Source organism: Tamandua tetradactyla, chromosome 22, assembly GCF_023851605.1.
Source record: "Tamandua tetradactyla isolate mTamTet1 chromosome 22, mTamTet1.pri, whole genome shotgun sequence".
NCBI lineage: Eukaryota > Metazoa > Chordata > Mammalia > Pilosa > Myrmecophagidae > Tamandua > Tamandua tetradactyla.
This window is the reverse complement of record NC_135348.1, coordinates 6,793,729-6,814,098: the sequence shown is the minus strand read 5'-3', so window position 1 is coordinate 6,814,098 and position 20,370 is coordinate 6,793,729. Positions and strand designations below refer to the sequence as shown.

At 37.7% G+C, this 20,370-nt stretch overlaps 2 pseudogenes; both read right to left on the bottom strand.

Annotated features, from left to right (window-relative positions):
- Window positions 1-9,388: 9,388 nt before the first annotated feature.
- On the bottom strand, window positions 9,389-11,121 carry LOC143665965 (trafficking kinesin-binding protein 2 pseudogene; annotated as a pseudogene).
- Window positions 11,122-11,126: 5 nt separating this feature from the next.
- On the bottom strand, window positions 11,127-12,319 carry LOC143665963 (trafficking kinesin-binding protein 2 pseudogene; annotated as a pseudogene).
- Between the last annotated feature and the right edge of the window lie 8,051 nt (window positions 12,320-20,370).

Sequence of the window (20,370 nt, the reverse complement as noted above, 5' to 3'; positions counted from 1 at the left end):
CTTCCGAAAACTCCAGATATTGATAATTTATTTAACCAAATTGTTATCTAGGTCTATTAAGAAGATGGGGAAAAGAAAATGGGGTGGTGGTGAAAGATAAATCTTCATTTTCCATTAAAAGGTAATAATTAAAATAAATCAAGAGGGAAATATCAATGAAAGCATATTATTTAAAAATATGAAGGTAAATAATAAAAATAATGCTAAAAGAGTTTAAAATGACTGCATCTGGAATTAGGAGTTGAGAGTGAAGGTGGTAGAAACTAAAAGATTGCTGTTTTTGGTCACAAGACATAATTACTATTTGCCTTTTAAAAAATAATGGCATCTCTGATTAAAAAATTACAGAAATTTCATTGTAATATCTGTAAATAAGCTGGACAAGGAAACAATTTTAAAAATAAAATCTGTGAGACTTCCATTTTTTGCAGTTTAACAAGAGTAGATATTCTAGAAATGCTGTCCTAGCTCTAGATCCATAACAGGTACACTGGTAGGTGGTCAGATTTGCTTGCAGCAATTGCAGTAGAAAGCCCCAGACCAACTGGCTCCACAACTTGGTGAGAGTCTGCCTGCAGCGGCAACAGCAAGCCCTGGACTTTCCCAATCTCCACTTCACAACTGAGGAATCAGGTGATGGGGTTTTCCAGTGGTGGGAGCAGTTAAGTTCCAGGCTGTCCCACTCCCTGTTCCAAAACCAGGCTAGTTGGCTGCATAACTCACTCACAGTGGCATCAATGAAGCCACTGTGACAATCCAAGTCCTGCTCCATATCTGGGAGACCAACAGAGGGCTGATACACACCAGCAGGGGCTGATTTACACATAGGGACAATGTCAGTGAAGACCTGCATCTCCTTGCCCTCAACTCAGTGGCATAAGGAGACCCAAGCCCATCAGTTTCTACCTTCTTCCCCTTCCCTGAGTGGAAGAAGGTAGCCCAGTGACACTAGGAAGCCTAGGGAAGAGTTATCTGCCTCCACAGGTGGCACCATGTGGGATGCAATGGGAACTCCAGCAGCCAGAGCAACTAAGCAGATCAGAATTGCATAGTAAGGCTTCTGAAATCCAAATCGTCACTGGTACTAAGGCCCATAGAACTAGGCCAGAACCTACATGGGACACCTGAACAGAGAGAGACTGCCTGTTATAATAGAAAATTTAAAAAGGATTTAGGGTCTCCTAAAATAACAGCCTAAATGTTCAGGACACATTTTTAAATTGCTGAGCATACCAAGCAATTCCACACCAAGAAAAGCAGAATTTGAATGGCAAAAGACAATCAAATAGTGCCAATACTGAGATGAATCAGATGTTGGAATTATCTGACTAGGATTTTAAAGTAACTGTCATAAAAATCTTTCAATAATCAATGAAAAACTCTCTTGAAACAAAAACTATGCAATCTCCACTGTGCTGGTTTGAAAGGAATTGTGCCCCCTAAGAAAAGCCATGTTTTAATATAAATCCCATTTCATAAAGGTAGAATAATCTCTATTCAATACTGTATGTTTGAAACTGTAATGAGATTATCTCCCTGGATGATATGATTTAGTCAAGAGTGGTTGTTAAACTGGATTAGGGGATGACATGTCTCCACCCATTTGAGTGGGTCTTGATTAGTTTCTGAAGTCCTATAAAAGAGGAGAATGAGAGACTCAGAGAGAGAGCAGAGAATGCTGCAGCACCATGAAGCAGAGAGTCCACCAGCCAGCGACCTTTGGAGATGAAGAAGGAAAACGCCTCCCGGGGAGCTCCATGAAACAGGAAGCCAGGAGACAAAGCTAGCAGATGACACCGTATTCGCCATGTGCCCTTCCAGCCCAGAGAGAAGCCCTGACTGTGTTCACCATGTGCTTTCTCACTTGAGAGAGAGAGCCTGAACTTCATCAGCCTTCTTGAACCAAGGTATCTTTCCCTGAATGCCTTTGATTAGACATTTCTATAGACTTCTTTTAATTGGGACATTTTCTCAGCCTTAGAACTGTAAACAAGCAACTTATTAAATTCCCCTTTTGAAAAGCCATTCCATTTCTGATATATTGCATTCTGGCAACTAGCAAACTAGAACATCCACGAAGAAATAGAAGTTATAAAAAAGAACCAAAGGTGCATGGGTGGTTCAGTGGTAGAATGTCCCCTTCCATGCGGGAGATCTAGGTTTGATTCCCAGACCATGCACCCTGACCCACCCCCACCACCAAAAAAAGAGAACCAAATGGAAATTATTGAAAAATGAAAAACTGGATGGATGGACCCAATATTAGAATGGAGATGATAGATAAGAGAATCTATGAACTTGCAGACAAATCAGTAGAATTTACTCAATGTGAATGTATTAGTTTCCTATCTGCTAAAATGAATACCGTACAATGGGTTGTCTTAACAATAGGAATTTATTGGCTCGTGGTTTTAGAGTATAGAAGGCTTGCTTCCACCTGCAGTGGTTATCTTCTTATAAGGACTTCAGCCATACTGGATTAAGGCCCACCCTCTTAATAATTAAGATGTTATTAATTAAGTTGGGCACATCTTAATTAATAACATTTACAAAGGTCCTATTTACAGATGGGTTCACACCCACAGACCAGGGGTTAGGACCTGAATATGTCTGTTATGGGAGACATGATTCAATCTCCAACAGTGAACTTGGAGAGAAAATAGACCAAACAAAGTAAATAATGCCTCAGGGATATGGAAATAATAACAAAAGATCTAACATTAATATCATCAGAATCCTAGAAGGAGAAGCAAAAGCATGATACTGAAAAAGCATTTGACAAAATAATTGCTGAAAACTTCCAAATTCTGTCAAAACAAACTTACAGATGTAAGAAGCTAAGTAAACCCTATATATCAAAAACCCATCAAGACACATCCTAGTTAAACTTCTAAAAACTAAACACGAAGAAATCTTAAAAATAGCCGTAAAGAAATGACACATTAACAGTAAAGGAAAACAAATTAGAAAGAGAATGGATTTCTCATCTGAAACCATGGAGGCCAGAAGGAAATAGCATAATATTTTTCAAAGGATAAAAGAATACAATTGTCAATTGTGATTCCGATATTTGTTCTTTAGGAATGAAGCCTTTTTCTGACAAAGGAAAACCAAGAGAATTTGTTTGTAATAGATCTGCCCTTAAGGAATTGCTAAAGGAAGCTCTCAAAGAATGAAAAAAGTAACAGAAGTCTGGACCATCAAAAAGAAAAGAACAATGGAATGGATAAAAGAAGAAGTGTACATAATAGACCATCCTTCACCTCATGAGTTTTTTAAATCATATTATAGGGTTGAAGCAAAAGCTATAACATCATGTGATATGGTGCTCAATGCATATGGAGAAAGTACTGTAGACAAATATATTTAAGTGGGGAGGGTAAAGAGACCTAAGTGGAAGTAAGGCCTCTACACTTCACTTAAACTGATAAAATATCAACACCAGTAGGCTTCTGAAAAGTTAATATGCTTATGGTAATACCTAGAGCAATTACTATGAAAACTATACAAAATGATATACTCAAAAACATAAATAAATAAAAATGTTCAAGTAATCCAAAGTAAAGCAAGAGAAAAGAAAAAGATCAAGAAAGAGAAGAATAATAAAATGGCATATTAAACCATAACATATCAATAATTACTTTAAATGCAAATGATAGAAATATACCAATTAAAAGATAGAAATTGGCACAGTGGATAAGAATAAACACAACTCAACTATATACTGTCTACGAGAAACTCACTTCAAACATAACATCGGTAGGTTGATGATAAGAGGATAGAAAAAATACATCAGAAAAGAGTGGGGGTAGCTATTCTAATATTGGACAAAACAGAATTTAAATGCAGTACTGTAAAAGAGATAAAGAAGGACAGTATGCATTAATAAAAGGGGGTAACCCACTAAGAAGAAATAACAATCATAAATATTTACGAACCTCTCCAGATTGCCCCAAAGTACATGAGCAAACACTGGTAACACTGAAGGAAGAAATAGACATCTGTATAATAATAGTTGAAGACTGCGGTACACCACTCTTATCAACAGATAGAACATCTAGATAGAGAATCAGTATGGAAACAGAGATTTTGAGTAACTAGTCTCAACAGATATTTACAGGATATTGCAACCCACAAAAGCAAGGTAGAGATCCTTCTCAAGTGCTTATGTATCACTCTCCAGAATAGAAGTCTTGTTGGGACACAAAACAGGTCACAAACAAGTCTCAAAATTTAAAAAGATTGAAATTATACAACACACTTTTTCTGTTCATAATGAAATGAAGCTGGAAATGAATAACAGGTAGAGGACTGGAAAATGCACAAATACATGGAGGCTAAACAATACACTCTTAAACAACCAGTATGGCAAAGAAGAAATTACGTGAGAAATCAGTAAATGCCTTGAGGCAAATAAAAATAGAACACAACATATCAAAAGTTATGGGATGCAGTAAAGGCAGTGATGAGAGGGAAATTTATTGCCTAAATGCATATATTAAAATGGCTATTCTGGAGGAATACAAACTTCAGTTAGGTAGTGCTAATTGCCATGCTTTGCTAACCCCTAACCAACATCAATCCTATTAGTGCCTAAAAACACTTAAGGCTCAACATGAGACTCATTACAAGTTTTGTGTACTAATTTTGCTTTCCTGGAAACTATAGTTTCCAGAGGAGCCCTAGGCCAGATAATCCTGAAACCCAAAGGGACCAGCCTCTCCAAGATTATCAACTAATTGCATCCCCCTATCCTTTAGTGTAGATACCCATTCTTAACATGAAAAGTCAGAATAAGCATTGTCTAAAGATCCCTGCAGATTGGGAGAAGGATCCAAGGAGAAAGAGGAGCTATGACAGAGAAAATTGGATTTAAGAAATGAGTAGGACTGCTGAATCACTATACTGATATTTCTTCTGGTCTCCAGTGTTTTAGAGCAGCTAGAAGGAAAAATCTGAAATAGAATGTTAACACACAACAAACTCTGAAAGCTGTTCTGTAACTACTTGTTGAAATGTACTTTGAAAATTATTGCTTTTTCTTTCTTTTATTTGTCTATATGCTATATTTCATAACAAAAAATGTTTTTTAAAAAAGAAGAAAGAGCCAAAATTGAGGACTTAACTGCACACCTGGAGGAACTAGGAAAAGAAGAGCAAACTAACCCCAAAGCCTACATAAAGGAAAGAAACATCAAAGATTCGAGCAGAAATAAATGAAATTGAGAACAGGGAAACAATAGAGAAAAATCACAGAACCAGAAGTTGTTTTTTTGAGAAAAATTAAGAAAACTGATGGAGCTTATACAAAAATGAACTCAAAATGGATCAAAGATCTAAACTTTAGAGCTAGGACCATAAAACTCTTCGACGAAAATGTCGGGAAATGTATTAAAGATCTGGTGAGAAGAGATGTCTCCTAGACCTTACACCCAAAGCACAAGCAATGAAAGCAGAAATAGAGAAATGGGTTCTCCTCAAAATTACATACTTTTGTGCATCAAAAGATTTTGTCATGAAAGTAAAAAGTAAAAGCCTTCTCAATGGGAGAAAATATTTGGAAGCCACAAATCTGATAAGGGTATAATATCTAGAATATATGAACAAATCCTACAATCAACAACAAAAGGCCAAACAACTCAATTTAAAAATAGTCAAAAAACATGGATGGACACTTCTCCAAAGAGGAAATACAAATTGCCAAATAGCACATGAAAAGATGCTCAACTCGACTAGCTATTAGAGACATGCAAATCAAAACCACAATGAGATACCATTTCACATCTATTACAATGGTCATTATCAGAAAAACAGAAAACTTCAAGTGCTGCAGAGGATGTGGGGAAGTAAGAAGACTTATTTACTGGTGGGGATGTTGAATGGAGCAGCCGCTCTGGAAGGCTGTTTGGCAGTTCCTCAGGAAGTGAAGTATAGAACTGCCATAGGATCCAGTGATTCTGCTACTAGATAGGTACTCAGAAGAACTGAAAAGCAGGGACATAAGTAGACATCTGCGCACCAATGTTTATAACAGCATTACTTATGATTGCTATTAGATGGAAGCAGTCTAAATGCCCATCAACCAATGAGTGGATAAATAAATTGTAATATATACATGAGGTGAAATATTATGCAGCTGTAAGAGGGGATGACGTCATGATACATGCAAAACATGGATGAACCCTGAGGGCATTATGTTCAGCAAAATGAGCCAGATACAAAAGGACAAATACTATACGGTGTCATAAATATGAATGAACTGTAATGAGCAAACTCTGAGGGTTAAATTCAAGAGCGTAGGTTATTAGGAGATAGAGAAAGGGTAGAGATTGGGCAATTGATGTTTAAGGAGTACAGAATGTTTAATGAGGTCAATTGTAAAGGTTCGGAAATGGATGGCTCAATACTGTGTGAAAGTAGCACAGTATTGTGAGTGTAATTAACAAAGATGAGTCTGAGAATGGTTGAGAGAGAAAGACTAGAGTCATGTATGTCATCAGAAGGAAAGCTACAGGATAAAAACTGGGACTGTACAACTTAATGAAAATGAGAGTGGGCAATAACAGTGGTTAATTGTACAAATATAAGAAAGTTCTTACATGAATTAAAACAAATACACATTGCTATTACAAGGAGTTAAAAATAGGGTACTATATGGGAAAATACAATCAATGCAAATAAAGATTTGCATTATTCTTTCATTAATTGTAATATTATTTCATTAATTGTAAGAAAAGCTGTACCAAAGCTAACTGTCAATAATGGGATGTATGGATTATGGGCTTTTGTTTTCAGAAGAAATGAGAATATTCTCATATTGACTGTGGTGGTGAATGAATGATTAATATGATTATACCAATAGTCATTGATTGTACACTTCAGGTGGCTTGCACGGTGTGTGAATAAAACTGTTTAAATTTTTTAAAAGATAAGTATGGAAAAAAACAAACTTTAAAAATTTAAGAAGAAAATGAAAGTGACCATGTCTTTGGGTATAGAGGAATTTTTAGAAAACAGTCTACTAAAATAACACACTGCAAAGAAATAGATTGATAAATAGAATACATGAAAAACAAAACAAAACTTTGTGCATCAGAAGTCATTAAAAATGAGTTGAGGGCAGACCACAGTGGCTCAGCGGACAGAGTTCTCACCTGCCATGCTGGAGACCTGGGTTTGATTCCCAGTGCCTGTCCGTGCAAATAAATAAATAAAAACGAATTAAGTTACAGACTGGCATATAACAATGCATATAATAGGATGGGTAAAGGGCTAGTAAAGGATTGATAAAGGACTCCCAATTTAATAAAATGAAGACAGAGTCATAGAAAAATGTATAGGAAATATGAATAGGTAATAAAGAGAAAAGGAATTAAGAATGGCTAATAAACATTTGACAATATACCTAACTTCACTAGTAGTGATGATAGTGAGAAATAAAACCAAGGTGGGTAACCGTTTCACACCCATCAGATCGGCAAAAATTAAAAACATCTGAGAATATCGAGCATCAGAAGCCTCATAATTAATACTAATTATGTACTACTGTAATAACCTCTAAGTATGTATTTTAGAGAAAACATACATATAAGCAATGACTTACGTTTAGGAACATTTTTGCAGCATCGTTTGCAATATGAATAAATGGTATTATTGTATACATACTTTCTGCTCATCTTTCTATTGGCTTATTTATCATTTCCTTATTAAAAGTTCTGAATATAGGTGTGTAATAGATGTAAAAATTGTAGTATATTCATGCAAAGGAATGCTAAAGCTTCCTTGAAAATAAATGAATTAAAACTACAGGTATCAATCAATATGTATAGCTTCTTATTTTTTTTACAGATGCATATTAATTTTATTTTACATATATCAATCTCGAAAATACCATATTAAATGAGAAAATAAGGTACAGAAGATAAACTTAGAAGGATACCATATGAAGTTCAAAAACGTGCAAAATAATACCATATATTTTATAGGGATACATTCACTCATAGTAAAGGTATTAAAAAAACCATGGGGGTGAGAGGTGTCCCGTTTGATGTGTGTCACTGGTGTGGAGAGAGGCTGATGTTACGGGAAACAATACCCAGAGGGCTTATTTTACCCTCCATTGGTCATATTTTGGTTCTTAGCTATGTGGAACACACAGATGCATGCTTTTAGTCTTTGTACCTTCTTCGTATATATTAAATTTTGAATATATATAAGACATCCACATCCGCAAAATGCGTTAAGTTAGGCAACCAATACTTCTCTTTCCAATGTGAGGAAGATGGTTCTTTTCCTGGCGCTGCTCCTTCTTTTTTACTCACATGCTCCCTCTGGTGGTGCCTCACGGAAAACGCAGATCATTTCCTGGCGATGCCTTGAAATTAACAGAAATACTGCAGACTTTACGTTCCACACTTGTGCTTTCTGTAAGGCACAATTTCTACTCAGGCATCATATAATCAAAATAAAGTAATGAGTATATCATTCAGAGATTTCATCTTCCTGATAAACTGAATAATTTAAAGGAGCTTTATTTGGTTGCAGTAATAATAGGTGAGCATGTGTGGTTAGGGAGTTTGCAGCCCAGTTTAGCTTTCTTTCTGGACAATGAGAATTTAAGAGGAGAGTAATTTAGAGAAATATTTGGAAGTGTGTGTGTAAAATATTGTGCACTTATATGCTTAAAATTAATTTGAATTAAAATTAAAATTAATTTGACAATAACCAATTCACCTTACTTGAGCCCTTCACCTATTTTTTCTAATAATATTTAAACCTGACCTACTGTCCATTTGCCCCTATTATAATAGATAAAAAGTTCCTATCACCATATGCATATTGTTCTTTTACATGTTAATAGTGCTCATTAAAATTTTCCTATCTTCTTCCAGATTTATAGTGCTTCTTTTTTTTTTAACAAATGTATGTTAATTTTATTTTACATAAACACACGCACACACAATATCAGTTTCAAAGTGGGCACCTGGCTTTTACATCTGTTTTATAATAATTTAATATGCCATTTTTCATTAGAAATATGCATAGTATGCTTGGGAAAAAGTTTAGTTGCCACCATCTTTCCTTATAATTTGGTTTTACATACATAAATACATAACATTCCCCAATACCTATTGGTAGCACTGGTTTAACTCCTTTCTGCCTCCAAGGAAATTTGAGAGACATGCAAGTACAAATTGGAAACAAATTTCCTTGGTTCCAAATTACCCCTATACTCCTTCTTAAAGTAAATCCCTCCCACCCCACCCAATCTTTTTTTTTTTTTTTTGGTGTGCTGGTCAAAAATACAAATTTAAAAAATGTACAGCCAGATGCCTTTATTAATTGCTACTGCAACAGGAATTTGGGTGGTGTTTGTGGCCCCAGTGGCTCAAAGTCCTGAAAACAGAAGGGAAAAGGGGAGTCTCTACTTCTGATCCTACTAAAAGAGGTAAAATTCCATGTTTTGTTAATGCTGTGAACATACCTTTGATAGATGGTAGTTTAACCAGACATTAAGAGGGAAAACACATAAACCATCTCATTATTGCCTTAATAACAGACTGAACTCACCCTAGCACCCCTTCAAAAGAGCATTATTTAAACAACAGTAAAAGCTGCTCCTTTTCTCTTCCTATCTTGCCAACCTAGGTTCTTCCTCATTGTTTTTCAGAAGTAAATGCGCTCCCAAGTTCAGGATTTCTGGTATATTTCAGTATTACTGAATTTATTTCTATTCACTTATTTTCAAACCAAGAAAACTCAACTGAAGGAGCGTAATAAACTTTTGTCTTTCTGTCTTCACTCATATCATTTCACTTACTTTCAATTTTCAGGCTTTGTCATTGGGGCTTCATCTCAATTCAGTTTCCACCCCTCCACTTTCCCCTTTCTGCATTCACAACCCTTCTGCAACATTCCTTCTCTGGCAAGTCAGACAAGACCTCATGTTTCAGTGAGTGTCTATCATTCATGTACTCATTTATTCAAGAGGTCAGTCATTGCTGAACCCTTCAGGGTACCCATTTTGGGTGAGAATATGCATGCTATGGTTCTAAATTTACCCATCATGATGGGCTGATTCATCCTCAGCCCAACTAGTAAACTGCTACCTGATTTTAAATAAACAGTAGAGTCTGCTCTTTTAAAACTAATTTCTGCCTCTTGACTTCTTTCATTCTCCTGGGCATCAGAAGTCTTGACCACTTGGACTATCCCCAGTCTCTTCAGTCTTTCCACTAAATTCATCTTCCACTGGCCAACATCAGGAGGGCTCCAGTCTCAAGGCATACATCTCCTGGAGGAATGTTTCAGCTGGTCAGGAGGACAAAAAATTTTCAGAGATATGTGCTCGAGGGTTAAAGGGCAAAGGAGAAGGTCAAGATGAGGGAGATAGTGAATTTGATGGAGTGGAAGGAATAGTCAGGACTTGGGGAAGAAGCTGGAGGAAGGAATTCTCTGAAATGGGGCTATGACACACTTTAGTGGAGATGCTTTGCTCTTGTAGAAGTTCGGCCACGCTCCTGGTGCTATTCAAGCTTATAGTACAATCTGATCGGTTGGTGATAGCCTTACCAATGCTGAGTCTAAAGGACATGGCAGGAGAATTCACAGCTATTCCTGATGTCTGTTATTGCTATTACTTCCACAGGATAATGAAGGAAACCCAGAGCTGTATGTGTGACTTGTAATGTTAGAGGGGTGCAATATTCCACGGGTAGTGAATGTGAATGTCAAGTTTGTGCATGACTGACACTTTCCTGGTTTGAAGCTGCAACTGCTGAAGGAATGGGTGAAGGAAGATCCCTGTTGCTGGTTTGGAGATTGCAGGTTTTTGTTCCACTTGAAGAGGCTGCTGAGCCTGAAACATGAAACCTCTTTATTCATCCTTTTCTAAAGCTGAGGGGCAATAGATGGTATCTTGGGGCAAACCCTTTAGTGATTACCTCTGGTCATAGATCAAGGATGGTTCCCGAATTTGTTGAGCAAGCTGCTGCCAATGGTACAGATATTTTGATCTTCAGGGGGCTTGACAATTTGCAATTTTTCTAGCAGAAAACCTTGAAGGCAACTGGCAATGCTGAGTTCTGTGGTCTCTGACTGGTTGGTGAAGAGAAAGGCAAGACTCTCTTGACTGTATCAAATACCCATTTCTGTTGGGCTTTTTGTTTAAAAAGAGAAGATTCTTATCAAAAATTAATTTTTTACACATTGTTTCCTCAATTGCAGCTGCTAGAGACTTCCCAGTAAAAGCTCCATAAGACTCAAAGAAGTAGAGGTGAGAAGCAGGGCTAGATCTATTATGAAGTTCTTTTATTTCTTCTTGGGATTCATGTAGCATTTCTAGACACTCCATATTTCTAACCTGTAACTCATGTAGCTCCATTGTTGGTTGTTTTTGAGCATCTTGGAAGCTAGTAAGTGAAGTTTCAATACTTCTTTTTAGGTCACCTGTTCTTTAAGTTTGTGCTGAAGATCTACACTTTGAGACAGAAGAGAAGATACCTCTTCTTGGTATGGAATGAGTTTATCACTTCCCTGGCAATTCTTCACTCATTCTGGACATCTGAGCATTTGTTCATGAAGCTCTTTAGCACAGTCATTGACAAGTTGTTCCTTTCTCTCTATTCATAGGTAATAGTTTCTGTTTTTATGTGACAAGCCTTGGATCAAAGAACCATGTTCTCTTCTTCCAGTTCTTTGAGCTTTTCTTGCAGCATGTTCAACTCCAGTAAACCTTGAGATAAGCTAAATGATTCATTGAACTAAAGAGGTGTAGAACAGCTGGAATCAATTTCACTCTCTTCAGAAGCAATGGAGACAATTCTAAGTAACTCATCTTTCTTGGATAGCTCATGCGGCAGTTATTAACTTGATCAAAGCCCTGTCCCAAGACTTCATTCTGTTTAGACAAGACATGGTTCTGCTTTAGGAGAGCTTGTCAAATCTGAGCAACTAGCACCAGATCACGATTTCTTCCAGTCAGGAGATGTGTGACCATGTGATGTTATTGTAAGTTTTGGTCATCTGCTCTTCCTTGTCTGTGCCTAGAATCATACAATGGAAAGTCTCTTCAGCAAGGACTGGAGTGAGGGAATCAGATGCATTTGATGCTGCTGTATAGACTGAGTCCAGTCTTGGTTTCTATATAAAGAGAGGGAGTGCACTCAGCTTATCCAAAGATAGCTGTTCTTCTAGCAGACCCAGGGAGGTCGTCATTGCAACAGACACCAGTGATGTTCTCTGAGTCACTATGATTGATATTCATGAGGTTTTCTTCACCTGTTGGTGATGTAGAACTGTCATTCTGGGATGGACTCATGAAGGATCCTTTCTTGCCTTGGTTGAGAATGACAGCTTTGGTATGAATTAGAATAAAGGAAATCCATCAAACCATTCAATAAAGAAATGGCTCTGGTCATATGGATTTTTTCTTTTAAACAATTTTTTTTTCTGATGAGTCAAATGACATCTGGAGCAGTGAGCACTGTCATATGATATCATACCTTGGATAAAATCATAACCAGAGTGGCCCAGGTCCTCCGTCCTCTACCTGGGGTCCCTCAGGGAGAAGCCTCTAAAGTGTAAGCAATGTGAGAGGACTGAGACTACTGCTGCTGCCACTAACTGCCTGGGCATGGCAGGGGCTTGCGGGCAAGTTCACTAGATCGTCGCTCGGTCATCCAAGTTCCGCAGCAATGCCCAGTCGATGGCCTGTATAGCTCCTTTAAGATGCAAAGTCCATTTATTTCACCAAGATCTTCTTAATTTCTCATACCAAATGAATGACAAACCTGTAGCATGGGTTCCACTTTTAAAGCAGTTTTATGGAGATATATTCACATACTATACAGCCCATCCAAAGTATACAATTAGTGGCTTTTAGTATAATCACAGAGTTATGCATTCATCACCACAATCAATTTTAGAACATTTTTACTGCTCCAAAAAGAAAAAAAAGTATACTCCTTAGCAGTCACCTCTCAATCCTTTTATCCCACCCCAGCCTTAAATAACCATTAATTTAGTTCTCTTTCTATAGGTTTAGTTATATTTACATTTTATATAAATGGAATCATACAATATATGGTACTTAGTCTCTGGTTTCTTTTACTTAATATAATGGTTTTTTAAAAAATTATTCTTTCTTTCTTTTAAAATTAGAGAGGATGTAGGTTTAAAGATAAATACAACATTCCATATACCCACCCCCTTTTGTTGACATGTTGCATTAGCATGGTACCTTTGCTACAATTGATGAAGGAATTAAAATACTACTGTTACCTATAGTCCATAGTTCATATTAGATGTATTTTCTTCCATACACCAACTTATCTCTAACACCTTGTAATAGTATTATAATTCATAAAAGAGCTCCCTTATATTTTTACAATTAATTTCAGTTCATCAACCACAACAGAGTTTATCGTTTTATACAGACTCATGTTTTATCCTCTAACGTTCCTTTCTGAAAGTTTCAGCAGGATTGATATTGATTCTTCTTGGAATAATTGGTAGAATTCACCTATAAAGCCATCTTGCCCCGGGCTTATATTTGTCAGTAGGTTTTTCATGACTGATTCAAATCTCTTTATTTGTGATTGGTTGGTTGGGGTCTTCTATTTTTTCTAGAGTCAGTATAGGTTGCTCTTATGTTTCTAGTAAGTTGTCAATTTCATCTATGTTGTTAATTTGTTGGCATACAGTTGTTCATACTATCCTTTTGGGATCCTCTTTATTTCTATGGGATCAGTAGTAATGTCCCCCTTTCATTTCTGATTTTATTTATTTGTATCTTCTCCCTTTTTTTCTTTGTTGACTCTTATTTAGCTAAGGGTCTTCAGTTTTATTGCTCTTTCCAAAGAACCAACTTTTGATTTTCTTGATTATTTGCATTGTTTTTATTAATATTTAAATTTCACTTCTAATTTCTATTATTTTTCCCTTTTGTCTGCTATGGGATTAGTTTTGCTTTCTTTTTCTAGTTCCTCCAGTTGTACAGTTAGGTCTTTGATTTTAGTTCTTTCTTCTTTTTTTTTTTTTTTTTTTTTTAAGGGAAACATCTTTTAAACATTTTCTTGTTTTATTGTATTTTGTTTCTCCGTTTTTCGTTACATGGGCTGGGGCCGGGAATCGAACCGAGGTCCTCCGGCATAGCAGGCAAGCACTTTGCCCGCTGAGCCACCGCGGCCCGCCCTCTTCTTTTTTAATGTAGGTTTTATTTAAGGCTACAAATTTCCCTCTCAGCACTGCTTTCTCTACATCCCACAAGTTTCTATATTTTGTGTTCTCGTTTTCATTCATCTATAGATAATTACTGATTGTTCTGGTGATTTCCTCTGTGACCCACCAATTGTTTAAGAGTGCATTGCTTAACTTCCATACATTCTCAAATTTTCCATCTCTCCACCTGTTATTGATTTCTAGTGTCATTATTGTGATGGTTAGGTTCTGGTGTCAACTTGGACAAGTGATGATGCCCAGTTTTCTGGTCAGGCAAGCACTGACCTGACCATTGCTGCAAAAATATTTTGTGGCTGGTGTATTAAATCATCAGTTAGTTGATCACGTATGTGGCTGATTACATCAGAGATCAATTAAGCCATGTTTCCCACCAATGAGATAATTCAATCAGTTAAAGACTTTTAAGAGAGAAGAGAGACTTTTTCACTGCTTCTTCAGCTGGCGAGATTTTCCTGTGGAGTTCATCCAGACCCTTTATCAGGGCTGCCAGCTTTACAGCCTGCCCTACAGATTTTGGATTTTGCCATTTCCATGGTTGCATGAGATGCCTTTATAAACCTCATATTACAGATATCTCCTGGTGGTTCTGTTTCTCTAGAGAACTCTGACTAATACAGCTTAGTACTGGGAGTGGTTCTTGAGAAACAGAATTTAAAAAATGGATTTTTCCAATTGGTAGAAAACTCTGATTATACTCAGAGGCACTAATGACTCTGTATCCAATAATCAAGATGGCCCATGGGATGAGTTGGCAAGAGAGATAGAAAATATCACCATTAAATTCTACTAATTGTACACTTATATGAATCAAGGCTCTGGGTGAGAGTGTTTTTGACACCCTTATGGAGGTTTATGGAATTAAGAGGTATAATGATGTTGGCTGGTTGTTAGATATGCTGGATACAAAAATGATGGAAAAAGAATGAGCTGAAGGCTTCAAATTTGCAACATAGTATGAATGTACTGTATGAATTATGTAAAAGTCTCCATATTTGCCCTGAAATAAACTCCTTTTTCCTGTAGTTGCAGACTTGAGATGTCTGTAAACCAGACAGGACCTCATTGTGCAAGTAGCAGATTACAATGTAAACTAAAACCTCAACTTTGCAGGGTGTCTGCTATAAGCACTTTGATTGGAAAAGAATGGGATCCTAAAATGTGTGGTAGGGATATATGGCTTGATAATGATGGTGATGGGGAGATGGAATCCCTGGACTCTGCTGAGACTTTGCTAGATAGATCAGTAATGGACTATGCTGATGAAAGAGCTTCCCAGCTTCCCACCTGTCTTGAGGTAACAACTTCCCAGCCTCCAGTCTGCCCAGAGGAGTCTGCCATCCAACCTTCACCTAATGAGATTAATTCTTCCATATCTGCTAACCCTATAATCACCTACCCTGGGAAAACAGTCTTCACTCCTCTATCTGGAGGGACTAATCCTGTTTCACCAGGTGTAACTGCAATGGAATGCCCTAAGGCTTGAAAGACCCTTCTAATTCTTTTCATGACTCACCCTCACCATCCTTCTTTTCTTTGAGACCTATAACTAGACTAAAGTCCCAACAGACCCCAAAAGGTGAGGTACAACATATGACCCATGAGGAGGTATGCTGTACTCCAAAAGAACTGCATGACTTTTCCAATCTATAGTGACAGAAATCAGGGGAATATGTGTAGGAATGGATGTTAAGAGTGTGGGATAAGGGTGGAAGGAATATAGAGTTGGATGAAGCTTATTGATATGGGCCCACTAAGCAGGGATTCTGCATTCAGTGTTATAGCTCGAGGGATTAGAAACAGCATTAACAGATTGGATGGTTGGCTGAAACATAGATCCAAAGGTGGTCAATGTTACCGGAAGTCAAAATGCCAGAACTGCCATGATATAATGTAGGTGAGGGACCCAGAGGCTAGAGAAATTGGAACGTTAGAGTGGATTTATCATGGAAGATCTGCTCACACACCCCAGGAATGTTCAGAGGACACATCTTTCACCAGAACCTTGAGAAATAAATTCATGAGAATAGCTCCATCAATCTGAAGAGCTCTGCAGTTGCTCTTCTCTGTAGGTCAGATATTACTGTGGGAATTGCTGTCACTGAGCTGGAATCCTTAAACACAATGGGGATGACAGGATCCCGAGTTGGCAGAAGCCAGGTGGTGACAGTTAATCACCACAGATAAGGTGAGTGTGGTTACCATGATGGACAGCAGACTCAAAGCAGCAGTCAAAATAATCTGACTCGCAGAGACTTGTGGTGTTGGGTAGTAGATCATGGGTGTACCTAGAAGTAAAATAGATGGGCAGTCTACCAAATTCTTGTTTGAGCTGTATAAGCAGAAGAATTCTAGGTCAAGTGTACAGAAGTCTAACTTGAATGACAAAAACAGAGAGTCATGGCTCCTTAATCAATTTTCAGACTAGAGAGAGTTTTACAGACCCAGAGCCCCTTGAATGAGGGGAAGGCTGGATACCCTTGGGGAAGGGTCTTTTTACACTGCCCAAAATTTGTGCTGTTAACTTTCCTCCCAGCCTTTCCCAAGGAGACCTATGGCCTTCTATCAGGGTCGCTGTGCATTGGGGTAAAGGAAATGATGAGATATTTTGGGGATTATTAGGCACTGGCTCAGAAGTGACACTAATTCTAGGGGACCCCAGATGTCACTCTATCCACCAGTCAGAGTAGGGGCTGATGAAGGTCAGTTTATTGGTGGAGTTTTAGTTCAGGTCCATCTCACAATGGGTCCACTGGGTCCCCAGATCCAATCTCTGGTACTTTCCTCAGTCCCAGAATGAATAATTGGAGTTGACATACTCAGCAACTGATAGAATCCCCATTCATTTTCTGACTCATGGACTGAGGGCTATTATGGTGGGAAAGGCCACATGGAAGCCACTAGAACTGCCCCTACCTAGCAAAATAGTAACTCAGAAGCAATACTGGATTCCTGGAAAGATTGCAAAGATTACTGCCACTCTCAAGGACTTGAAGGATGCAGGGGTGGTGATTCCCACCTCATCCCTATTCAACTCTCCTATTTGACCTTTGCAAAGAACAGATGGGTCTTAGAAGATGACAGTGGATTATCTAAACTCAACCAGGTGTTGGCTCCAATTGCAGCTGCTGTTCCAGATGTGGTATCATTGCTTGAGCAAATCAACACATCACCTGGTAACTGGTATGCAGTTATTGATCTGGTAAGTGCTTTTTTCTCAATAGCTGTCAGTAAGGACCAGCAGAAACTGCATTCAGCTATTGTATGTCTTTAGTGTACTTAAAATTTTTTTTTATTTTTTATTTTTTTTATTTTTTAGTGTACTTTTAATGTCTTCTATTGTGTCTTTCATTCCTATCATTTCTCTTATGTTTCTTTTTATGTTTTCAAATTCTTCTTTATGCTCATCCAGTGTTTTCTTAATATCCTTTGTCTCTTTGCCATATTTCTTTATCTCCTTGGATTGATTTAGGAGACTTGTTTGAACATCTTTGATTAGTTGTTTCAAATTCTGTCTCCTCTGAAGCTTTAATTTACTCCTTTGACTGGGCCATATCTTCTTAGTATGGCTTGTAATTTTTTGCTGGTGTCTAGGCATCTAATTATCTTGGTGTGTTTACTCTGGAGTCAGTTTCTCATTCTTGTCTGGTATTTTTTGTTGTTGATTGGCTTTGAATTAAGACACTTCTTTGATATTTGATTCAACTTACTATAGACCTTTATGATGGCTTATGTTTAAGTGATCATATTTTTTCAGATATTATTTCTTTGATTCTTGCCCTGGATATAAGGTATAATTTTGGAGATTGCATTATTTGTGCAATTCTTTGCCCCCAGGGGAAATCTTCCTTTCCTCTCTTCCTTCTCTTGGAATGTTGATCTGTTCTATTTGTTTTTTATTTGCCTCTATAGTTTTTTTTTTGAAACTCTAGTTGCTTTTCCTGGAGGGCAAACTTTGAGAGGAAGGTCACCCCAGAGAGGACTTCCCCAAGGCAGTATTTCTCAGCCAGAACAGGTCCAGAGACCCATAAAGCAGGCATAGATCAGTTCTACGCTTCCTGAGGAATCACAGAAGGATTCAAAATTTCTCTTTGATTACTCCCCCAAACAGTGCTTTCCTGCCTACTGAGCAGATGGTGCTCTTCAGCAAACTGTTTCTCACAGTCCTAAGGTGGTATTGCCGTCTTAATTGAACCCTCTCCTATGGGGGGCAGAGTTGAAGCTATAGCACAGAGTCTAGTCCAGACCCAGCAATCTGCATGCACTAACCAAACCCTTGAACAATGCTGGGTTGTGCACCCCACTTTTCTTGGGGAAGAGCTACTCTTTGGAAGACTGTTCCCCACAGCTCTAAGATGGCACTGTAACTTTAAGTATCCCCCACTTCCACTGCTATTGGGTGGGGATGAAACAGAGGCTGCTGCCTGCTTTTTGTCCTGGGTTGGTTGAAACTGTTGCTGCCTTCAGTTCCAGTTCGCTCATCAATAGCCTCCATCAGTGCTCAGTCATGCCCTGTGCCCCTGTTTGTGGGGAAGAAGACTCTTATTTCCAGTTAAGGATTGGATCCCAGGGTGGCCTTCCACGCGAGTGGGGGATTATCACCAGCTTCAGAGCATGGAGAGTGTTACTCACAGATCTTTACTCAGGTACTTAGTCTCTTTATTCTGCTCTTCCCTGGATGATGTACAATGTTATTCTGGTCTCCAGAGCCCCCCAAGCATTTATTTCACACAGTTCCTGGCTGTTTACTAGCTGCCCTGCAGGATGACCTCAGTTTTGAAGCTCCCTACTCTGCCACCTTATCTGGAAACTCCACAGTAGTGTTTTTATACAGAAGCAACTAACAATTGGAAGAAGAAATCAAGCAAAAATTCCACTCACAATAGCAATTAAAAGAATAAAATCTCTAGGGATATATATATATAACCAAGGATGTAAATGACTTATACACAGAAAACTACGAAATACTGCTAAAAGAATTCAAAGAATATCTGAATAAATAGAAGGAAGTTCTGTGTTCATAGATTGGAAGACAAAACATTGTTAAGCTGTCAATTCTACCCAAAGTGATTTACAGATTCAATGCAATCCCAATACAAATTCCAACAACCTTCTTTGCAGAAATGGAAAAGCCAATCATCAAACATATATGGAAAGGTATGGAGCCCTGAGTAGCTTAAGTCAATCTTGAAAAAGAAGAATGAAGTTGGAGGACACACATCTCCCAAACTCAAAACTTACTACAAAAACACAGTAATCAAAACAGTATGGAATTGGTAAAAGGACTGAAATATAGGCTAATGGAATAGGATTGAGAGTTCAGAAAGCACCCCTCACAATTATGGCCAACTGATTTTTGACAAGGGGGCAAAGACCAGTCAATTGGAAATATCAGTCTCTTCAGCAAATGATGCTGGGAAAAGTGGGTCTCCATTTGCAAACAATGTCCTTACCTGACTCCTTATACAAAAATAAACTCTAATAGCTCAAAGACCTAAATGTAAGAGCCAGAATAACAAACTCCTAGAAGAAAATGTAAGGAAAAATATTCAGGATCTTGTGTTAGGTAATGGTTTCATAGACTTTACACCCAAAGCACAAGCAACAAAGGAAAAAAAATAGATAAATGGGACCTCATCAAAATTAAAAGCTTTTGTGTCTCAAAGGACTTTATCATGAAAGCAAAACAAGAATTTATACAATGGGAGAAAATATTTGTAAGCCACATATCCAATAAAAGATTAACTTCCAGAGTATACAAAGAAATCCTTCGACTTAACAACAAAAAGCCAAACAACCTAAGCACAAATGAGCAAAAAAGACTTAAATAGACATCTCTCCAAAGAAGATGCACAAATGGTCAAAAAGCACATGAAAAGAGGCGCAACATCAAATCCATGGAACTGCCCGGTACAGACAGTGGACCTTAACTATGGACTATAGTCAATAGCACAATCACACATATGTGCTTTAATCAATTGTAGTAGATGTACCACATCAATGCAAGTTGTTAATAATAGGGTGGTATATGGGAATCCTGTATTTTATACATGATTGATCAGTAAACCCACTACTTCTCTAATAATGATAATAATAATAAGACTACACCATGAGATAGATCTGAGCTCATGT